At 55.1% G+C, this 20,422-nt stretch overlaps 1 protein-coding gene across 1 annotated transcript in view; it reads right to left on the minus strand.

Annotated features, from left to right (window-relative positions):
• The window catches only part of Myo9b (myosin IXB), an 87,834-nt gene extending 73,573 nt beyond the window's left edge, over positions 1-14,261 (minus strand). The window contains 1 exon segment of the mRNA XM_051170042.1: positions 14,182-14,261. The gene's annotated coding sequence lies outside the window, so the exon portion shown is untranslated.
• Positions 14,262-20,422: the final 6,161 nt, after the last annotated feature.

The following is a 20,422-nucleotide window of genomic DNA, read 5'->3' on the forward strand; positions in this document are numbered from 1 at the left end:
CGGCTACGGCTCAGTTGGCAGTGCCGACCTCGCATGTGGAGTCCTGCGTTCCATCCCCCAAGGCTGGAGGCAGCTGCACCTGTCGCCCAACACTGCGCCAGTGGAAACAGAGGGACAGGTCAGGAGTTCAAATATATCTTTGCTTTTATAGGGAGTTTGAGGCAAGGCTAGCCTGCATGACAAAAACAAAGAAACAGACACCGACACAGGGGGACACTGAGTGTGTGACCCAGTGACAAGAAACACCCGGAACAAGCCAATCTGCAGAGGCTGCCGGGGGCTGGGGGGATGGAGGGTTGGGGGGCTCGGGAGCCAGGTCTTCCAGGGCTGCGGACAAGTTCTGGGATGCACAGCACTAACCTACTGACTGCTGAGGAACTGGCGAGTTTTACAGGACTTTAGTAAAACAGAAGCACCCACTAGAACACAGCGGGCCAGACAGGAAGCCAGCTGCTGGCTGCTTCAGGTGGTGTGGTGAGGAGGGTCAGGAGACCCGAGAGCCTCTGCCCCTGGTCTCGGCAGCAGGCTCAGAGCACAGCCTACAAATGCCACACAAAGCTTCCGGTGACGCAATCACTTCTTTATGGACTGAGAATGTCTCTGCAGATGACAGTGGTTGCTGGATGTCAGGACCTACCCCTGCTTGGAGCAGAGCACCTATTCCCTCAGGGTGTCCTGTGACCTCCACAGGACACTAACACACACATACACACACACACACATACGTACACACCAAAAGGAAAACTGACCAAAGAATAAAAAAACGAGGCTTGGTAACACACACCTGTCACCCCAGCACATGGGAGGCTGAGGCAGGAGGATCCTGAGTTCTAGGCTAACCTGGGCTACATCTAAAGACCCTTTTCATTCACCAAGGACATGGGCGGCAGTCCGAGTGCAGCAGGGGCTCATCTGGCAGTTCGGGTCACTCTGAGAGTCAATCATAGAATGTTCCAGCTGGTGCCACCAGAAGGCAAGAATGATTTGTGTGAGGAACACGGGTGAGAACTTAAATTCTACACCTTAGTCACACACGCCTGCACGCCAACAGTCACTGCGGGTGGATGTTCAGTCAAAAATGGCCTACAGGTACAACAGGGAACCCTCCACACGACATCACCTCATGACGGTGTAGCTGGGTCAGTCTGCCATGCGGCATTTGAAAAACATCTGCCAAATGACACGACGCCTGCATGCCCACACACTCACATCTACACAAACACATGTGCATGAACACACACACACCCTCTGCACACAAGCTCACACAAACATGCCCTCGCACAAGCCCCTCCACACCTTTTCCCGCATGAGCCTAAACACATCCACGCTTGGGCCCACATGCCCACAGCCAGGCTCAGAGAAAACCACCCCTCCTAGCAAGTGCTCTGGGAGGTGAGCCCAGGGTGCATGCCAACTGCACGGCCTAGAACTCTGGATTGCTTGCCACCAGGCTGCTGAACACAAGTGGGAAGAGGTTACACTGGTGCCTACCCACCACTCCCTAACAGGGACCATCGCCCATGGGAAAAGGCAGCAGGGCCTGAGGGTAGGGGCTGCCTAGGCCCTGGGGCACTGACACCTGCCCTGCCAAAAGCCCCTGGCCTGAGCCTCTCTGGACGTGCTACAGATGCAGGCTGAGGCTGTGTGTGACCAGCTCTGGCTCTTGCTTCTGAAACTGCCTCCTTGGAGTCAAGGACGTGGCTCATGGGGGCAGAGTTACCAGAGCCAGCTCAGCAAGCCGCATCCCAAGGCGGAAGGAAACTGATAAGGCTTCTTGCTCAAAATGCTTGCTGCCCTCCCAGGCCGTGGGCAGAGGAGGGTTCCTTTGACAGCCACCTCTGCCCATGTTGGACTGCTTGTTTCCGGGAAAATCTCTCCCGTAAGGCTTGCCTAGGGAGCCCCTGGCAACTGGTCCTCCTCCCCAGGAGCTCCTGACAGGGGTACGCACCCCCTTCACACCAGAACCTGCTGCCCACAGGCATATGTAGGGAGTCTGCTTGAGCCTAGGGTTTCAAACCCAGTGAGAGCCTGCCTCAAAAACCATAAACCAAACAAAAAAAACAAAAGAAAGCGCTGCAAACACAGACACAGAGACCCAAGGACACAGAGGCAGAAGGGAATCCAGGCCTCCACCAGGCACCCTAGGCAGGGGCTCTACTGCTGAGTCAGTTTTGAGAATTACAGCTTCATGACGTCTCTCTCAGGGCGACTTGCCGGCCCTCTGCGGCTTCCGGAACACCTTCTCATGAAATGTTCAGCGTCTGGGACCTGGACTCTCATCAGGCTGTGGCCTAACATCCTGTCTTAAGTGGATGTGAAACCCCACACCCTGAGAATCCCCTGGTGTGTCAGGAAAGGGTGCACACATGGGGCCGTGCAGCCAGCGTCTGCAGCCCCTGTGGAGGACAGTCAGACAGTTCAGTCACATGGCAGCCCTGGGCAGTGCTGGGCAGAGGAGTTCTGAGAAACTATATTCAGTGTTGCTTTATTTGTAATTTGTCTGGAGTCATGCTCTGTGGTACAGGCTGGCCATGAACTCCAAGGGCAGGACTGTGATCCTCAGGACAAGTGTGACCACCATGCCTGGTGCTCTCTCCTGCGCTGCAATCAGCTTCTCAGTTCTCAAATACTGCAAAGCTAACGTGCTTGCCCTGCCACCCCAACATGTACCACGTACATGCACACACACACTTTTAGTGGGGGGAATACAGCCCCAAACTGTCTTGAGCAGTCCTTGACTTGTTCAAAACAGTTCCCTTGGGGCTGGGGAGACAGCTCAGTGGGCAAAGTGCCTGTCATATATACATCAAGTCCTGAGTTTGGATCCCCAGAACCCACATAAAAAGCCCAGTATGGAACCAGGCGGTGGTGGTACACACTTTTAATCCCAGCCCTCGGGGCAGAGGCAGGAGGATCTCTGTGAGTTTACAGCCAGCCTGGTCTACAGAGTGAGTTCCAGGACAGCCAGGGCTACACAGAGAAACCCTATCCCAAACAAAACAAAACCCCCAAAGTCGAAGCCAAGCACGGCAGTGTGTGCAACCCCAGCACTGGGGAGACATGAGGGTCCAGGGCTCACTGGCCAGCTTGCCAAGCCTCCAGTCTCACAAGCTAAGGCGAAACACACCTGAGGAAGACACCTGATACTTTCATCTGGCTTCTACATGCATGTACACCATCATGTACACGTGAGTGCACACATTCAAACACACACCAATGCTTCCGTCACCAAATGAAATCAACTCAGTAGATCACTGGAGGGGAGTTATCAGAAACAAAATGGCTGCGCTGGATGAACTGGGCAGTAGGATGTGGACCTTCTGCCCAACAGCGGGAAACTCAGCCACGGACAGGAATGAGGTCCACCTCTGTGGAATGGCGCAGAGACACCTCCAGCTCGCACTGGGACCCTAGCACCATAGACGCGGAAGCAGGAGGACCGCCACCAGTCCGAGGCCAGTCTGAAACACACAGTGAGAGCCTGCCGTAAGAGATGGCTGTGATGCCACGGGAAGGCAGCCACACTGCAGAGGGCATGAGTCCCCGATGAGGACCTTCCAGATAGGACACCTCATAGAGGACAGCACATCAGTGACAGCAGTGCTGTCCCCGGCTTGGGTGGTACAGGACTCCCTTGGGGCAGACGGAAAGGTCATCCAAGTAGACGGGGTGTCTGTTCGCACATGCACGTGTGCACAAACGCTTGTCGACATGTGTGTATATGTGTGCATGTGCTTGCAGCACAAGGCATCTCTGCTAACCCCACAGTCTGTGTACGTGATAAGTGGGGACATTCCATGCACTTTGAGATAAGGTCTCAGTCTGTATGCAAGGCTGGCCCTGAACACACACCCCCGAACACACACACAGTGTGACAAGCACAGGTGAGTGAGCGCACCTGGTCTGAGCACTGGTAAAAAGAGCTGGGAAGATGGCTCGGCCACCAAGAACACTCACTACGCAATGGTGAAGACTCAAGTTTGACCTCCCAGAACCTATGTGAAAAAGCCAGGCAACAAACCTTGAGTCCAAGCACGCCGGAGGCAGAGGCAAGCGGATGAAACCTGCCTGGTCTAAGCATAAGTTTTAGGCCCGCCAGAGTTACACAGTGAGACGCTGTCTAAAACAAAGCAAACAAACAAAAGCTCCAGGCCCGGCGACGTGTGCAAGTGGTGTCCCAGTATTTGGGGTTGTACAGACACAGGAGGAACCTGAGAACTCAATGCCAGCCAGCCTTACCACACAGCAAATCTGGTTCAAGAAGACATCTTGTCTCAAGGGAAGAGAGTGGAGTGAAATAGAGGGTAGAAACAGCCTGCTCTAGACTCGGCATATATGAGCATCTACACACATATGCCGCATATGAATTCAAAACACACACACACACACTGCACGTGCACACGCACACATACACTGCACATGTACGCGCGCGCGCGCGCGCGCACACACACACACACCCAAGCTTTTAGCAGCAAGAAGGCACCAACTGTTGACCCATGCAAGGACAACATGCGTCGCAGGGTGGGGATGCAGGCTGGACACAGGCAGCCACTCTTCCGGCTCTACACATGCCAGGCCTGCTGCGTGAAAAGCTGGGGCTTGGAGCAGCATTCTGGCAGCAGCTTTGGAATTCACCAGAGGAGGCAGAGTGGGGCCCCACAAAGAGCAGGGCAGCCGACTCGTTTATATAAGGCCATAATTTGTAGCCACGTGTTTAGCGGGTGAAATCATCCCCCAGCTAAAAGAAGAAGGCTGGCGTTAGGGTGGGACGGGCCGAGAGGTGGGGGATCCTCCAGGGCCCACGATTCCTCTCTGTCCCCCGTGGCCCTCAGTTTCTTTTTGTATCTGTATGTGTGAGCCTTCTTCCCACCCCCAGCAGGGTCTGACTGGCCTGGAACAGCCCACCTCCTGCCTCACCCTCTTGAGGGGCTAGGATCATAGGCACGCACACCGCGCCCAGCACCTAATTACTGTTTGGAAGAACAATCCAGAATGTGCTGATGAGTGACTGAAACAAGCTGATCTGACAGTTGCAGACATCAGAGCTGGAGGAGCCTCAGGACAGCCCTGACCCAGCCCCAGATAGAAGATGAGCCCAGTGCAAAGGCCAGACCGGAAGTAAGGGAATACCTCATAGCTGTTTCTTGGATGGATGGTCCAGTGTGTACAACAGAAGATATAGGCACTCATAAGAGGAATTTCCTCCCACAAGATGTGCTAGGGACGTGGCTCAGGGGTGGAGCCTCTGCCTAGAATCCCCCAGTGAGAGGCTGGGGGCGTGGCTCAGGGGTAGAGCCCCTGCTTAGAATCTGCAGTGAGGGGCTGGGGGCGTGGCCTAGTACACAGCAGCTCATGCTTACCATGACAAAGGCTCTGGTTTCTAGTCCAAACACATTGCAAAGAAAAAATAAAAAGTGTAGGTGGCCCTAGGAATGTGCCATGGGTTTACTGGACTCCAGACAAAGTCTAGCACGAAACACCAGGAGAACTGTAGGTGTCTAGTGGCTCAGACACTGTGTGGGGCCACATTCCAGGATGCCCAAGGGCTACAAGGCATAGCAGGGGGTCTCTACTTTCCAGCTGGAGCTCTCAGTGTTTACCAGGAGCACAGAGGGCACCACTGGCCAGGCTGGAAGTTGGTTGGGATCCACACCCACTAGGAGCCTTGGAGTGTGAAGCTACTTGGGAAGCCAGGGGTTGAGAAGATATCACAGGAAGTTAGAACAAACTGAATGTCTGGCACTCTTAGAAGACACAAGGCTGGCATGGTGGTATAAGCCCGCGGTCACAGCACTTAAGTTTGGGTTGTTTTCCAGCACTGGGAATGGAACCCAGCATCTCATACACACTGGGCAAACACTCCACCCCTGAGCTACAGCCCCAAGACTGGCCCCACTGGAGAGGCTGAGGCAGGAGGGTCTACAGGCCAACAGGACTACTCAACGAGACCCCATCAAGTAAGGATATAATAAAGAAAATCAGAGGACAACAGAGGATGGAGACAGGTGGGATGTGACCTGAGCCACAGGCCACCGACGTCCCAGATCCTGGAGGAAACAGGAAGGAGCCTCCCCTGGAGCCTCTGAAGAAGACAGTCTCCAGGCTCCTCTAGAACCAGGAAATCCCATTCTTGTTTGAAGCCACCAGGCTTGTGGCCACTTATGACAACGCAGCACTGCATCTAGGTGCCCAAGAGGGGACCTGGGGTCTTCTACATGCAGTGGTTCCAGGCTGCGGCCAGCCAGCCAGCCCTGCAGGTCCCTGTGGCCATCTGTCTCCAAAGCTTGTCCAGGATGAGAAGGGCCTGTGGAGCCTCCCTAACAACACAGAACAAGCCGCTCTTCCTTCCCGAGGCCACTCTTGCCATCTGAGGGGCAGGTGCCCTGGAGACAGCACCCCTTCAAGTAAAGCCGGGCCACCTTAATTACTACCTGCCACCCACCTCTCAAGGCAGCTCTTCCTGACTGGGATTTACCTGCACGTGTCCCAAAAAAGCCAGAGTCTGTCTCTGTCTCTCTGAAAAGGATCTCATGTAGCTCAGGCTGGCCTCCAACTAACTCACCATGCAGCTGAGGCTACCCTTCAATCCCCGATCTTCCGTCCTGCCTGGATGGTAAGGCATGTTTCCTTAGTGCTGTGATGGAGCTGGGCGGTTTGTGTACCCTAGGAAAGCCCTCCACCAACTGAGCCCCTGGCCTGCTGCAGCTGCCTTCTTTGAGGCAGTTTTTGGAGCCCTGGGTGGTCTGGAACTCCTGATCCAATCCACTGGGACAACAGACACGTGTCCCTCACACCCTTCTTGCCAATCAATGAACAGCACTCCTGTGTCCCCAGGGCCTTCTACTAGTTACTAGCATGAGAATGTGGCCCTGAGAGAGGGGACCGGCTCTCAGCCACAGCAAAGGCACATCCCAGAGTCACTAGGCACCCTGGACAGGAGTGATGGAACGCTCCTGGCAGCGTGGATGGAGCACTGGGGCCTCCAGTGTCAGGACAACCACCCACCACAGCAAAGAAAGGCATGTCCCAAGCATCTCAAGCCCGCATGTCAAGGTAGGCCTTTGGGCAGGGGAGGCAGGGAGCAGGCAGAGCCAGACACAGCTGGAGGGACCCAGGGACACAAGGAGCATGGGGCAGGGGCCACATGAGGGCAGTGAGAGTGTGAGCCAACTGGGACTAGTTTGGGAACAGGGTGTTGTCCGGTGTGGCCATGAGAGGAGCCAAAGTTTGGATGGTCAGATTCTAAGGCCCCACACGTGTGGGGAGAAATTTAGACTGCCACTGTGCCAGGCAGGGACGCTGCGGGGACTGTGGAGGGTCTGGAGGTCTCTCCAGGGGTCACGGGATCTTACAGTGGTAGAGGTCAGGTCTATGACAAGCAGGCAAGTGGGAGGCGGGGCACAGACCCTGTGAGTGCCCAGGTTCTAAAACATTTCCCGTGTCCCAGGGGCTGCAAAATAAAGTCAAAGGACACTAGGAAGCAGGCAGGTCCCATGCACAGAACAGACATCCCTGAAGACCTTTCTAGAATTTTCACAGACCACCTGTCACTAGGCCCCAGGAACAGAGCCACCTGGAAGGAACCAATTCCTGCCTTCAACTTAAAGATGGTGAGACAGGTAGTCTGACTGCAGTAGCAAGGCCCCAGGAAGGGCAGGAAAGCACTCACACCACCATAGCCCTTTTATTATTTAAACAGGATCTCCCTAAGGAGAGCAGACTGGCCTTAGGCTCCCACCTGCATAGGAGAAGGGTCAGATTAAGGTCCTGTGGTTGGAACCATCCAGGGCCCTAAGGGTGGTAAGATCATCAGGGACTAGTGTCAGGCTCTGAGTAGGTTTGACCAGCCTAACAGTGCAGCCTGAGTCAGCTCTGCTGTGTGGGAACCCCCAGTGACGTCACCCCATGGGACTCTCCATCTCTCACAGGCTGCTACATAGGTCTGGGCCTCAGGCTGGGAACGAAGTAGCCACTCAAACAAAAACAAAAATGCCACTGGCTCCTGGACTCCCACAGGACAAGAAATGCGTGGGACAACAAACATTTTAGAGTTTTGGATCTTTCTGAATTGTAGGACATTTGCCAATACAAAACAAGAAGTCCGGTATGATAATGCATGCCTGGGTAACCGACACGGGAGGACTGAAGACTGCAGGTCTAGGCCCAGCCTGGACCTCCAAAAACAAAGGGACACGGCGAAGATTCTACTCAAGTATAAACCCAAAAGTTTCCATATGGGCCCTGCCCTCCATTGGTCAGCTCTCCCAACCCCCCCCCCCCACCCACCCCCATAACATTCTGCCCAGTGTCTCTTTTGACGGCATCTATCCCATGACGCCAGGTGCCAAGTGAGTAGCTCAGCAAGTCCCAGGTTTGGGAGACTTTAGGGGATTTGGAGTGACCCACCGCTGTGGTAGAGCCATTGCCCAGCACTGGGGGGCTCAGGCTTGGTCTCAACAGTGAAAACAAGAAGCCAAACAGTAACAACCAAGTGTCATGAAGCCGACACTCATGTCAAGTTTCCTCAGAAGTGCACAGGAACCTGGCTCCACCTTAGGACCCAGCGCTGGCTCTGTGTCCTGTGAGACGGGAACTCTCAGGGGACCCAGGACTGCATGGCCTACTCTTATGGAAACCTTTGGTGATAGCCACCAACCCCCTAGAAACCTATCTACTTCGGAGTGCGGCACTCATGTTGCCAAGCAAAGCCCAGCCCTAGGGCCAGCATGGACAAGTGGTGTGGAAGGCATCTCTCATGTACATCAGTGGCCTCAGGCGACATTGTCAGCACACAAAGTGTGAGTGTCACCGGCTCCTCGCAGGCCAGGGCTGGGACGCTGCTCAAGTTCCACAGGGCACAGCACTGGCCACCACAGAGAAAGAATGTTCACAGACTTCACCTCTCAGGGCCAGAGAAGTGGGCTTTGCCAGGAGTGACCGTCACACAGCTCAGGGGAGCCCTGGAGCCTCAGGGGTACAGGAGATGATAGTCTTGCCCTTCCCCGTGCCCACAAGGCTCAGGACATGTCTGGCAAAGGGGGATAACCATCTACCTCAGTGTCCATCCCCTACCCTTTCCATCTTTCCCTGCTAAACCCATGAGCTAATTCAGAGTCATCACCCAAGAAAGAAGACCGGGTCCCCAAGCACCCCAAGTTCTTCAGCTTGCATGTCCTTTCCACAGACATGCCCACCCTGACAAACTCATCTCCAAGTGACAGTGAGATCCTGTCACAGTCCCAAGCCCAGGGACTCCAGCATCCTCCCCAGGAAATGAATGCCTGGGGAAATCCCAGCGACCTGTAGCCAAAGGTGGGAGTCTACAGGGTTATTTCTCAGCGCTTTCCTGCGTCACGCACCCAAGAATGGGAGCAGGCAGCTCTGCCTATAGGATGGGGTAACCTTGGCCTGAGGGACGCTGCTGATGCACAGCACTCCCACCTGCAGGGGCTGGCTGCCTGCTACTCCGTAAGAGCTCATTGATTTTTAATTATGTGTGTCTGTTGGCTGTGTGTGCGGAGGGCAGGAGAGGGTGTCAGACTGACCGGGAGTTGGAGGTACAGGTGAGTGTGAGCTGCCTCCGTGGGTGCTGGGAGCCAGCACTCTTAACCCTGGACACCTTCACAGCTCCAACCAGGGTGTGAACTCACAGCTGCACAGACAAAGCAGTTCCTGTTTCCCTCACTGTCCCTGAGGGCCAGCTCCAAGCCTGACTTCCAATCAACCCTCCCTCCTCACTCAAAGATTTCTTTTATTTTATTTTTTCACTCAAAGATTTTTTAAGGCCTCCCAGAAGCTTCTGTGGACCAGCTGTCTCAGACAATACCTGGTCCATGATGGAGTTGCGCTGGGCTGTTGTTCTGTGACATGAGAATACCTAGAATAGGGTGCCCCGTTCTGTGATGTGTGTAAGTTTCACCTGACCCTTACCCAGCACTCACAGCTCCAAACAGAACTCTGAAACAGTCCTTCTCAAAACACAAGAAAGCCATGTGTGGTGGCTCATATCTACCATGCTAATCTTGGGAGGCTAATGCAGGCCTGCGAGAGGCTAGCCTGGGCAACCAATAGAAAGTCCCCAAAGATCACCAGCTCCCTCCAGGCAGAACCCTTACCTCCCTGGATTCACCCTGAAAATAGGAGGGTAAGATTCAGAAAATTCCCGCACAGCAAGCTTTACAGGGTTGACATGGGCAGCCAACATACCCACTCCTTAAAGTGTTCATTCAACAGAGGAGAACCTGGATGGACACAGCATGGGGGGATGACCTGTCTCCCCAAAGCCCTCTACCAGCCCCGACCCTTTGTCATGTGCTAAATTCCTAACGCCCAGGATGCTTAAAAACTTTATTTTGGTTTTTTGTTCTTTTTTTAGATAAGTGTTGCTATACATCCCAGGCTGGTCTCAAACTCAGGGTCTTCCTGCCTCAGCACTTCTGCTGGGATTGCACGTGAGGTCGCTCTGAGAGCCCCACCCCTGCACTTTAAAAGACACGAAACAAGGTCCCCAACATGGCCCTTCATCCGCGTGGCTGGTGGCCTAAGAGGAAGTAGGACAGAGCGACAAGGTCAGAGAATGAAGACAGGCGACAAAGGGAAGATGGCCGCTCACGAGCCGGGGTAGGTCAGCATCAACCCCAGAGGCAGGCAGCTGTGCCCGCACTGGATCCTGGACTTCTGGCCTTCAGAACCTCATGATAGTAAAGTCCTGTGGGTTGCCCGTCCACACGCCTGGCAGAACCAGCTCTAGCTGTGCACACGTCTGTGCATACGACTCACAGCAGAGCCAGGGCCTACATAATGAGTCAACTCTGCCAGCTTCTTCGTCATTCCGACAGTCCTCCAGGCTGGCCCACTGAATCACCTCTCAGGGAGCCCAGACTAGGAAGTGAGCAGATCCCTAGCTCATCAGCAGCATTTTTCCAACGTGCCTAATCGTGGAGGCCTTTCCCAGCGAAAGTGGACAGCAGTGCAGAGACAAGGCCCTTTGTTCTGCTCCTCCGGGGACCACGAGGGCAAAAGAGAGGGGCCTGTCTTGCTCTGTGAGACAGCCGCGCCCGGACCTGGCTGAATGGTGGGCTGGGCAGGGGCTGCCTGGCACAGCTGGGTTGTGGACCTCAGAAACACAAAGGCCTGGCAGGTGGGACACGATGGGCGGGGGCACACCTGAGAGAGGACATCATTTGGCTGAGCCTAAGAGGAGACAACTTTCCTCACTGAGGTGAAGCAGCTAAGGCCACTGGTTAGGGAGGGGGCAAAAAGGAGGGGATAGCAAGGGACACACACACATAAACCCCAAAAGAGCCTGGAAGCGCGCCCGTGGGAGAGAATGAGCACCTGAGGGCCTGGCCACGGAGAAGCTTATCAGAGGCGTGGGGATTGGGCAACCTCCAAGAATACAGTCTGCTATAGCTAATCTTGCAAGAAAAGTGACATTTTGTTCCCAGATGGGGACAGAGTCTCCAGAAACCTAGGTCAGTGGTGACACAAGGACAAGGGGACAATAGCCCCCCTGTGCCTGCCAGGCTGCCTCATTTGGCCCAGCTGCCCTGTCCCTCCAGGGTGATCCCTCCTCCCACCACCAGTCAGCAGAGTCAAGCAACCAAGGCCCCCCCCACCTCTTCCGGCTCCTGCAGACCGCCGCCCCCCCTAGACACACCGAGGCCAGGAGGGACAGCAGGCAGATTTTTTCACACGCAGCATACGGTCTCACCTCGGGTCCATTCCACGTGACAACCTGCCATCATCTTTGGCCACCACACCGACGATATAAGCTGGGGACACTACAGCGTCACAGAGTGCACAAGGTGGCCCTGGGGCAAAGAATGGTCCTGCTCCAGTGTCAGGACAGTCTGAGAGCCAAACCCGGATTAAGGGCTACTGTAGAGGCTGGGCTCTAACAAGGACTTGCTGGCCTTTGGCTCTTCTGGGGTGCTGGGGACTTCTCGGGCTCGCATGTGTTTGAGGTAGAGCATGGGCCTGGCCTCCAGCTATGCCTCCTGAGCCTAGGAAGCCTAGGGACCCATCTCCAAGCCAGCACCTGCCTGAGCCCATTTTGGGAAAAGAGGAACAAGGACACTCTCCTGCTGGTTGACTGGAAAAGACAGTTGAGACCAACAAAAGCAGAGGCCACAGAAAGTGTCTCATGCGCAGTGATGGAGATTTCTGCTCCTGGCGTCATGGGTTCCAGGTTTCACTGAGGGACAGCCATCATTTCTGAGGAATCATAAGGGACTCCCTCATGCCAAGCCTTGCTCTAGGTGTCCCCAGTCCTGCCCCTGTGATAACCCATGCCGCCTGTCGCTGTGAGGGCCTGCCTAACGGGAATGTCATCCTGTTCGTGTAGCTGTCACTCTGAGGCACAAGACCTCAGCTCTGCTCTCAGGAGGCAGCCAAGCACTTGACACAACCAGCTCTTGCTCCGTTAGATTTGGACCCGTCCAGGACATGCTACCCCAGAGGGAGGAGGAAGGGAAGCCACAAGTTCTGGTCTCCTGTCAGGAAGGGAGGAGCCCTGAGTCCCCACAAGGCACAAGCTGCAATCGAGAGAGGGTTTTGCCCAACTAAGATGTCAAAGTTAGAGCTTGGGGCTTTGTTCGAGACTACAGGACACCTGGCTGGGGCTGTGACCCAGCAAGCATGCACAAGGCTCCAAGTTCCATCCTCAGCATTGCAGGGTAGGAAACAGAAAAGTCAGGGCTGCATAAAACCAAAGGGTGTGTACCAGAGACACAAAAGTTAATAAGTAGGGTTAGTGCTGGAAAAAGGCTGACACAGGCCGATCCAGAGGAAGAAACAGGCAGAGAGGCTTGCTCCAGCCCAGGCCCCAACAAGGGCCTTGCTTCTTTCAGGAGACCCCCACTGCGTCACAGCTCTGAGTGTCCAGAGGAAACCACGTGGCCATGGCATAGGAAGATTCAGGCCCTCCCTGGGGTCTCCAGACCCAAGCACTCTCCAACATTGCAAAAGGCATGACTGGGCCACGTGCCCTGGGGCGAGCTAGGCTGAAAGCTTTCTTCCAGAACATTCTGGACATGAATAGGGCAGTCATGTCTCTGAGGCTTCCTTTATTTTCAGATGCCTATACCAAACGGAGCTGCAAACCTGGCCTCCTCTGTAAGAACAGGGCAGATAGAGGTCCTGGTGAGGGGGGAGGGGAAGGGAGAAAGTCATGTCAACCAAAACCAGGCAGCTCCAGGCCTGTGACAGCACCTTTACCGTTGTCCATGTCGCCCCCAGACATTCCTGAACATATTCCTTAAATTCTTGAGTCTCAAAGACTACGCAGTACCAAGGGAGGGAGGGAGGTGTCACCTGAGGGGCTGCATAAAGTGCTGGCACCTGAGCCAGAGAGGCACAGAGAGGCCTCCCCTATGAAGCGGTGGGGCTTGGAGACCCCAGAAGAAAAAAAGGAAGGGCTTGCTGGCAGCAGTGCCTCTCTGGGGCTGAGCTCACAGCCACTGCCGGGGACACATTTCCTGTATGTCGTTTTTACCCATTTAAGTCCAAGGATGCGACTCTCTTGAGAGGGTGTCTTCCACTCTACAAGGCTCCCTTCCTTCTGAAAGGCAGTTCGGGGTGTCAGAACTTCCCCCTTGCGCCCCTAGAATCCAGCTACTCCTTTCTTCTGGGGCGGAAAGTGATGCGCATTCCAAGGCAGACAGAGAAAGAGACCCAGAGGGCGCTGGGACTCGCCCCAGCGGATCACCCAGCAGTCGGGGTGTGAAGTCAGGAAGAAGATGAATCAAGAGGGGAAAGCGGGGGCGAGTCTCCAGCGGCTGCACCCCGTCATCTCCCTTTCCTCCTCCTCTCCCCTCCTCTGGCCCTCTGGGGAACTGTTCTTGAGTGACTTTCCAGGCCCACTCTTTTGCACGTTCCATTCCCAACAGCGGGTTGCCACAGACCCCACAGACACCCCGGGGCTCGGACCGCCAATGTAGACGCCCCTCTCCCTAGCACGGGCCCCCGGGCTCCGCCTCCGTGGCCTCCCCCGTTTCCCGAGACCCCCAGTTGCCACCTCAGCCACGTCCTCTCCTTAGCCGCCTCTCAAAGCCGCCGCAAGCCCGCCAGCCTAGTCCGCAGCAAGCAACCCCCAGGCCGCGTCCCGCCCCTCGCACCCTGGGACCACCAGCACCAACCCCGTGCGCATCCCCGGCTCTCACGGCCGCCGCGAGGACTCACCTGGACCTCGGCCGCCGCGCGCCGCCGGTCCCCGGCCGGCTCCGCGCCCGGACGCCCGCCAGCCCGCCCGCTGCTCCCGGCCGCCCCGCCCCGATGCGACGCGCCTCGCCCGCCGCTCCCCCACTCGCTCTCACTTCCGGGTTCCGGAGCAGCTGGAGGGGCGGGGCGCCAGCGCGTCGGGGAGGCGGGGTGTTTTAAGGCCACGCCCAACCCGAAGACGCGCCGCGCACGCCCCCTGCGGTTGGCGCGTTCCAGCTCCGGAGAGCTGAGAGGGGCGGGACGCTGTGGTAGCCACGCCCCTCCCTGGCGGCTTTTGGCGCGCTCGGCGTGGGGACGGAAGCCGGCGCTTCGGAGGGACGTCCTGAAGTCACGCCCTGCTCGCGCGGCTCCCTGCCGGGCGATTCCAACCGCTGTGAGCTTGGCGCTTGCCCCGCGCGCCGTGTACCGGGAGCACCCTACGGCTCCGAGCTCCGCGCCGTGCTCCCTGCCTCCTAGCAGGCGGAGCCCTGGGAAGCTCGCCTTTGAGCGGAAGGCGGGAGAATGGCCGACTCCTTGGAGCGGAGCGTGGGGTGAGTTGGGGCCGCAATTTAGAGGCACCAAGAGGGCTGGCCAAAAACCAGAGCCTGGGCTGACAGGCGGCGAGGCTGGAGGACGGTGATCCTTAGAGTGACTCCCCGAATCCCTCCTAGGCCGGGAGCCCGGGCTCTGAGCGGCTCCGGTGCCTGCCGCGGAGCTGGCAGAGTCGGAGTTGTGCGTCGGACTTTGATGTTGGCAGCAGATGGCTTAGCCTCCGGGTGCTTAGCTTTTCGCGGGGGTGCGAGGGGCGGCGCGCTCAACCTCCTGGGCTTTATAAAAGTGAGGCTTGTTCTGTAGCCAAAATTAGCCTTAACTTCAGATACTCCGACCCCTCCCGAGTGCCGGGATTACAGGTGCGAGCCACCACCTCCAACTGTGAGCATTTTACTGCAGCAGTGCACAGCCCGAAGGCATCCCCGTAGAGTGAGCTTGGGAAGAACTGGAGCCTCCATTGTTCCTTCTTAGAATTCAAGTTTCCTATTTCCTGAAAGTTATGTGACATTGGTAAGGGAAGAGTCTGGGAGTTAGGAAATAATTGCTTTAGAGTAATGTCTGGAAATCGGTAAAAATCTGCACCTGGGCGAGTTGATGCTAATGGCACCCACGTGTGCTCACTAAAGGGCAAGACATTCTCCCACCCCAGCAGAGTCAGAACCTGCAGGCCAGTGTGATAGGATTCTGCTTCAGATGGCCCACCTGTGATGTCATTACCTACCTGCCACGGGGGCGTGGCCCTGCCCAGTGTATAAAAGGACAGGCCTGCCTCGCCCCTCCCTCTTACTCCTTTCCCTCTCATATCTTTCTTCCTCTTTCCCCCTATCTCTCTCTCCGGGGTACCCCTCCACCCCCCTTCTCTTCCCATGCTCACTTAATTAACCTCTTATAATCTAATATCTGTTGCCTGGCATCTTATTATATCTTATTTTTAAATCATAAAATACTGCAAATCGATAAAAATCTACACCTGGGCGGTTGATGCTCAGTGCTAGGGTCACCCTGGTGTGCTCCCTGAGGGCCAAGACAGTCTCCCACCCCACCAGAGTCAGAACCTGGAGGCCAGTATCCACTTTGATGTGTTAAATAGGCACCTGGTTCGCTATTTGTCCGAGGTTTCTTTGAGACCTCTGTGTCTGCCTCTGTGTCTGGAGCCCTGGCATTGAAGGCGTGCACACCACACCCAGCCCCTGATCAACTTTCTGTCCTTGACACACAGATAGGAAGGCTCTGTCACTCGTGGACCCACTTTAGAGCTCCTCACCATTCCTGCAGAGGCTGCTTTCTTACATTAAGGTCTCACATTTTCGTGTGTGTGTGTGCAAGCACTTACTGCTCCTGCAGACCTGGGTTCCGTCCCCAGGACCCGTGTTGGGCCTCACCACTGCCTGTAACTTCTTCTCCAGAAGATGTGATGCTTCCGTGGGCGTCTACACATACCTTAGCATGCTCACAGACAGACACGCTCATACACACACACACACACACACAAACACACACACACACACACAAAGCCAATTAATTGTTAATTGGACATGATTGCATACATTAATCCCGGTTCTTAGATGGCAGAGGCAGGCAGATATCTCAGTTTGAGGCCAGCCTGGTCTACATGGGGGAATTCAATAACAGCCAGGGCTACACAGAGAAACAAACAAGAGCAATAAAATACCTTTTTAAAGAAATAGAGGCTTATTTTGACAGATTTGTAGAGGAAGATATCCAAGGGGCAGTGGACAGTGCAGAGTCTAGCTTCTGAGCTGTGATTGGACACCACGGGGTTAGGGTAGGACTTCCCATCTAGGACTGGTAGTCATTGGTCAGAATGCGAGAAGTGTGGGCAGTGTTCTGCATGACCTGGTTAGCACACACTAGAAGGGCTGCCAACCAATACAAGAGTCAAAACAGCTATTAAAGGAGTGATCGCAAACTTAAGTCAGGCGGTCTGTGGAGAGGCTCACGATCCTTAGTGGGAGTTATTCAGAGGACAGGTGGAGAGAAAGAGAGTTGCTGATGCTGGCACAGGCAGAGGAGAGGAGGGCTAGAAGGGGTTGTGGGGAAGGCAGAGTAACAATAGGTCCTAACAGGTTTGCCGTAGATCTTCCTAAAAGTAATTTGTCACAAAAGCTTTGTTTTATACAAGAATAGATTTGACGTAGCCCAACAGTTCTGGCTGTGGGTTTGTAGCATCCCAAGTCTCTCCACGTAGGGACAGCTAAGCGGAAGGGGCAGCGAAGGGGCAGCTGGCTTTGGAAACCTTGGCTTATGGTGTTGAGCGGTTCGTGCTCCACGAAGCTAGGGGATATCCCAGAAAGCAGCGAGGCTGAGCTGTGAGGATGGCTTCAGGAGAGAGAAATGACAGCCCAAAGCCACTGGACAGAAATTCCCCAGTCATAGTGTGTGTTAGCCATGTGTTTGATGTGACCAAGTGTTCTGCCTACTGCATGTCTGTGCACCATGTGTGCCTAGTAAAGTATTTTTGCCTTCTGTACTTGACATAACCCTGATTTAACAGCAGTGACAGTTAACACTATGGTGCACATATGCACTTTGACGCATAAATCCTTTTTCTGTTGATTTGGGGGGAGTGTTTGTTTGAAACAGGGTTTCTTTGTGTGGCCCCAGCTGACCTGGAACTTGCTCTGTAGATCAGGTTGGCCTTGAATTCACAGCGATCCACCTGCCTCTGCCTCTTGAGTGCTGGAATCAAAAGTGGGCATCAGTTTTTGCTTTTGTTTGGGGTGTTTTTTGTTTGTTTTGTTTTGTTCTTAAAGGAAAAGCATGACCCAATATGGTGCCATGACGTTACTCCCAGCACAGACCTTTTCCTAGGCCTTAGGGGCCTGTACAGTTGCTGAAGGGCTTGCCACACTCCACTCCAGCCAGGTCAGTGGGGTGTTTGCTTCTTGTCCGGAGGCCACTGGGCCTGGTGACGCACACCTTTAATCCCAGCACTCAGGAGGCAGAGGCAGGCAGATCGCTGAGTTCGAGGCCAGCCTGGTCTACAAAGCAAGTCCAGGACAATCAAGGATACACAGAGAAACCCTGTCTCGAAAAACAAAACCAGGAGTCTGGAGGCCAAGGGTCACAGGCAGATGTGAGCAAAGGACGTCGTGTGTCGCCCCTGATGTAGGGTTGTAACAGCTCAACAGGTAAAGACACTTGCCGGCAAGCCTCATGGCCTCAGTTCAGTTCCTGGTTCCTGTAGTGAAAGGAGAGAACTGAACATAAGCTGTCCTCTGCCCTCCGTGTGCACATCGTAGCACGTGAGCACCACACGCTACGTAATGTTTAAGATGCTTAAAAGTGGGGGCCGGAGAGATGGCTCAGAGGTTAAGCATACTTTCAGTTCGTCAAGGTCCTGAGCTCAATTCCCAGCAACCACATGGTGGCCCACAGCCATCTACAATGAGACCTGGTGTCCTCTTGTAGCAGGCAGGCACACATGCAGGCAGAAAACGGGAAGAGGTTGTGAGGAGCTGCCTACAACTCAGACTCCCCCGCCCGAAAGGAGGGGGTGTGCAGTGGACACAGGACAGGACGAGGCCACGTTGCTGAAGCCTCTGTGACTGATGGCTGGGCAGGCCCGGGCACCTGGAGGGACAGCCAGTGAACCTGTCCTTTGTGCAGCAGCAGGACCCTGTGTTCTCCAGCTCCATGGCTCACGCCACTGTCAGAGATGCTCCCTTGTCCGGGCCCTGGGGCTGAGCCCCGCCTGTGGGCTGCAGGGAGAAGCGCAGCAGAAACCCCCAGGCTGCTGTGTCCCGTGGGCGAGTCCGAGTGACAGCTGCTTGTGAGGCCCCTGCCCTGGGTGCTCAAGTCCTCTACAGGAGCCACGACACTCTTTACCTGCGAGGTCCTTTCTCCGAGGGGCCATTCTCTCACTGAACAAGACCAACAACCTAAGTTTGGGTCGCTAGAAGCCTTATAAAATCTGGATGCAGTAGTGAGTGTCTGCAACCCCGGCGCTCCCCCCAGAGAGATGGGAGGCCAAAACAAAGTCTCTAGAAGTAGGAGACCGGGCTAGCCTGCCATACATAACCATGAGAAGGCGAGCTAGCCTGCCATACACAACCATGAGAAGGCGGAAGGCGAGGACGTACACTGAGGCTGTCCCCCGACCTCTCTACAGGCACCATGGTACACACAGGCTGTGGCACAGGTGCATGCACACTCACACAAGCACTGCACAGACACAAAGTACATAAGTAAAATAGGAGATATTAAAAGAGTACAATTGTTTTGTAACGAACCTAAACGTTGCTGTCAGTAAAGTTTTATGTTGAACTTTGTTTTTAAACTCTTATTTTATTCGGAGAGAGGAGCGCAGACCCCTTTACTTCTACCTGTTTAGGGTCATTTGGGTTCTTCTGGGGCAACACCAATCTCCTGCGACAGCAGACACAGCAATCGCACCTTCTTTTCCTATGTATCTTCCTCAGAGTCCTAGACCACACCCCTCTCCCAGGAAGGCCTTTACCAGCTGGGAGACCACGCCTAACAGGAGACAGTTAACAGCAGAGGACAAACTAGAGCCCAGACTAAAACCCCACACTTGGGACTAAAACAAAAACATTTACATAACGTAACTGAGTGTACAAAGAACCCAAAACTTTCATTAGAGCGTTGTTGCCACATGGTCCACCCATTGCCTTAGCCTTGGTACTAGATAGCAAAGTTGAATAGTTGCTGTGTGACAATGACCAGAGAGCCTCGAAAGCTGACCCTGTGCAGAGAAGTCTGTGTCCCCACCCTACCCCCTATGCACACCCCCACTCCCCACCCTACCACCCTATACACACCCCCACTCCCTACCCACCCCCCTATACACACCCCTACTCCCCACCCTACCACCCTATACACACCCCCACTTCCCACCCACCCCCCTATACACACCCCCACTCCCCACCCACCCTCTATACACACCCCCACTCCCCACCCACCCACCCCCCTATACACCCCCCACTCCCCTCCCACCCCCGCCGCCTCATCCTCAGCACTGCAGCTAAAGAGTCCCAGGGCCCTCCCCCCCCCCACCACCGCCTGCCTTGCATTGCCCACTGTGCTGAGCTTGTCCTCTCCAGCCCCTGTGCTGTGTGTGGCCTGTCTCAGGCTAAGCCATAGCAGCTCTCTGCCTGTTGTCACAGCAGCCTGATAAGACAGACAGGAGTCTTGCCCCAGGGGGAAGCTCTAGTCCCTGTGTCCTCAGAGGCTCCATGAGGGAAGCAGGTAGCCAATGTTCCTCGCAGATGTGAGGAGTGTGTCGTGGATGGGTAAGCCCTCACACGGGGCCCAGCTCCAGCTGGCAGAAGGTGGCTCTGGCCTTTGCACAGCTATTGCAGCTACCATGAACAACACAGCTGTCTGTCCCTCTCTCCTGCAGGAAGCCTGCAGCTGCTGGTGCCCACAGTGACCCCAAGACAAAAGGAAGGAGAGTGCAAGGTGAGCGCTGCCTGGGTCCTTTAAGGAAAGAAAGCAGCTGTTTTCGTTTTGTCTTCATTGATGGTTTTTGGTTTTGGGGGGTTGTTTTTGGTTTTGGTTGTTTTGTTTTTGTTTGGCTGGTTGGTTTTGGTTTTTGGTTTTTCAAGACAGGGTTTCCCTGTATAGCTTTGGCTGTCCTAGACTCACTTTGTAGACCGGGCTGGCCTCAAACTCACAGTGATCCGCCTGC

The sequence above is a fragment of the Acomys russatus genome, chromosome 27, assembly GCF_903995435.1.
Source record: "Acomys russatus chromosome 27, mAcoRus1.1, whole genome shotgun sequence".
Classification (NCBI taxonomy): Eukaryota; Metazoa; Chordata; class Mammalia; order Rodentia; family Muridae; genus Acomys; species Acomys russatus.